Raw genomic sequence first — 3,264 nt, 5'->3', positions numbered from 1 at the left:
AATTGCTTATGCAGGAAAAATAAAGAGAAAAAGAAGAACTTAGTCATCTGATCAAGCTGTTGAAGAAAAAGACAGTCATTGAAGCTGAATCAATACTATGCAAAAGACATGAACAGTGAAAAGAAGATTCTTGATTAAAAAGCACATGGCTCATTGAAGAATCAACATAAGGATAAGACTTTCCTTTATTTGTTCTCAATTTCTGTTTCAAAGTTCTTTCTCATGGTTAAAACGATCTTGTTATGATTAATGTCATCTGCTTTGAACTCCTTCTGCTCATGGTTAAAATTCAAAAACAGTTTTAACTGCTGCAGAAAAACAACCGATTGTTTCTTCGAAACAACCGATTGTTTTGGGTCTGACAGCTCTGTGAAGAAATCCTTTTAATTGCTATTTTGAATTTCTATCCGTTGCAGATCAATTCAAAGGGAGAATCTTGGTCAAAGAACCTATAATTGAAAGCTGATTACGTTCAGAGAGATGTTACAACAGTCATAAAGGAGAATATTCCAAAATCTTGGAAATTCAAGAGCCTTAATGACTAGTCAAAGATCACATGTGAAGACCATGTGATTTTCAGCTTTTTCTGACTTTTTTCTGTGCAGAGCAGAGTCAAGTCCTCTCTCTCTGAAAATCAGGTACCCTTTAATGAAATTAAATTCATATTGATTCTCTTACTGCTATAAAATCCAGTGCAGAATTCTTCCACAAGAACAACCAATTGCAACATCTCTTGCAACATCTCTTGCAAAAATCTGTGAAGAGTGTTCTCCTCTGTTTTGGTCTCTGCTGTCATGGAATCAACTCCTCCCACCTCAAAAAGAGTCAAAACAAGGGCTGTAAGGTTTGGAGGAAGGCTAGAAGGCTGGTTTTTTTGGAGATAATGATCTCATTGAGAAGTATAGGTATGAAACAAGTATCAAGAAGATAAACAACCCCAAGGTTGTATGTTTTGATTGGCTGAAAAGTCAAAAACTTGATAATGTGAGAAGGCTGCTCAAGAATCAATCTCTAAGAAAGTTTCTGGAGATGAAGGGAAACATTTATCCATATTTGGTGAGGGTGTTCTACACAAACTTGAAGTTTGAGGGAAACAATCTAGTTTCTCATGTGAAAGGTGTAGAAATGGAGATAACTCATGAAGTATGGACTGCTGTTGCTGGACTTAAGTTTTCTGGTCTAAGAATCAACATGGGAAACCTTGGTGTGGTGGAGGATTTTAACAAAATCCAATTCTACAAAAGTTGCTTGAAGAATAATCATGCTCAAGTTAGTACATGCTCGATTGGAGGTTTGAAACTTGATGAAAGATTGCTTGCTCTCATTATAACTTGGATTCTAACTCCAAGGGGGAGTAATCATTTTGTGCTAACTGAAGAAGATCTGGTTTATATCTTCTGCATCACCAAGAAAATCAAGATCAATTGGATTCATATAATCAAAGAACACATGCAAAAAGCCATGAGGTTAGGTGATTATAACTATCCCTATGCTGTTTTGATATCTAAAGGATTGACACCAGGTTTGACAACATGGATGCAAGGTTTATGACTCTGGATGAACAGATTGAAGCTGTTTAGAATCAAATATTTGATCTTCAGTTTGCTGATGAAGAAGAATGAAGGAAAAACAACTGATTGTTTCGATAACCAATCGATTGTTTTTTGGCTAATCTTTCTGGTTTTTATTTCCTTCCTTCTGCTGTTGCTGCTTTAATTCTGATGTAATGAAAACAATATCTTGTTTTATCTTTTATCTTTGTCTATTTGTGAAGACAAATAGGGGGAGATATATGTTGTGATTTAAGTTTATGTTTTCAGTGGATAAAACAGTTTGGGTTATGTAATATGTTTCTGATATTAGGTGTTTTGATCTTTAACCGTTAATCTGTATGCTAACAAAATATCAGAAGTTCAATGTTTTGCTCAAAGTTCTATTGTAGGAACTGCTTCAGATTTAATCAGGTACAACACAAGCATCAGGGATTTGTCTTCATCAAATAGGGGGAGATTGTTGAACCAAGTGGTGTTCAAGTTTTGAAGAATCCAAATCCTTTGAAGGATGTTGAAGTCTCTGCTGTGCTTGATGTTGCTGTGCTGTTTTAAGCTTTGTTCTGGGGTAGTTTATATGTTGTAATCCACCCTGTGATTCAATCTAAAGCATTAGCATTCTCAATCTTTGTGAAAACAAAATGATTTCAAACTAAGTAAAAACAACCAATTGTTTCGTCGAAACAACCAATTGTTTGTACTTAGGTGTTTTGAGAAAAAGTTTGAAAACTGTTTTGAATGGTTGAACTGTTAAGTACCAAAACAACTGATTGATTCGAGGAAACAACCGATTGTTTGTTTTGGGACCATAACAGAAAAACTGTTTTCTTTGACTGAGCTTAAAATGATTTAACTGCTTACGCTCCAGTCAGTAAATGCTTTGACCAATCTTTTAATGCAATTTAAGAGTTTGTTAATATTTGATAACAAACTATATCTTTGAATATATTCAGAAAAACATATTTAAGAATTAAGAATCTTTGACAAAGTTTTTTCTAAGAGAGTTTTTCAAAGTGCTGAGATTGCTAAGAGTTTATGATTGATCAAAGTGCTGGAATAGGATTCTGCTTGTATTGATTTCAGATTATCTTCTGTAACAAGTGTAATCCTTGTATTCTGTTGAACAATTTCGTTTCTGTGTTTGCTGAGATTGGCTGTGTGTTCTTGAGGTGTTCAAGATCAACAATCTTAGTGTTGGCCAAGGAGAGTGTGTTTCTTGAGGTGTTCAAGGTCATTCTCTTGGTTGTTGTGTAAGTGATCAAGTGGTGATTGCTTAGTGGATATCCTCAGGGTTTCTGAGAAGACTGGATGTAGCTTTGGTTTGGAGTGAACCAGTATAAACAACTGTGTACAATCTCTCTATCTCTAACTCTTTAAATTCAGTTTATTTGTTGTTTGCTGGTATAAACAACCGATTGTTTCTACGAAACAACCGATTGTTTTTCTGGTTCTATAGCTTTTGCTTGCTGTTTTGGCTAACTGAATTACTGAATCAATTGGTTCCTGAGATAAATTCATTCTAGTTTTGAAAAGTTTGCGAAAACCCTTTTTAAACAATTCATCCCCCTCTAGTTTAAAGCCATCTTTTCTAACAAAGATAACACCTGAAAAGAAGATGCAAGAACTCAAAACCAATAGTTCAATTTGCTGTAGAACCTTTCCTCCGATGGAAACATCCGAAAACAAAGAGACAAATGACATCCTCGCGGCCGTT

The sequence above is a fragment of the Phaseolus vulgaris genome, chromosome 3 (genome assembly GCF_051622355.1).
Source record: "Phaseolus vulgaris cultivar YP4 chromosome 3, ASM5162235v1, whole genome shotgun sequence".
In the NCBI taxonomy this organism is placed as follows: Eukaryota; Viridiplantae; Streptophyta; class Magnoliopsida; order Fabales; family Fabaceae; genus Phaseolus; species Phaseolus vulgaris.
Note: the sequence above shows the minus strand (reverse complement) of the source record.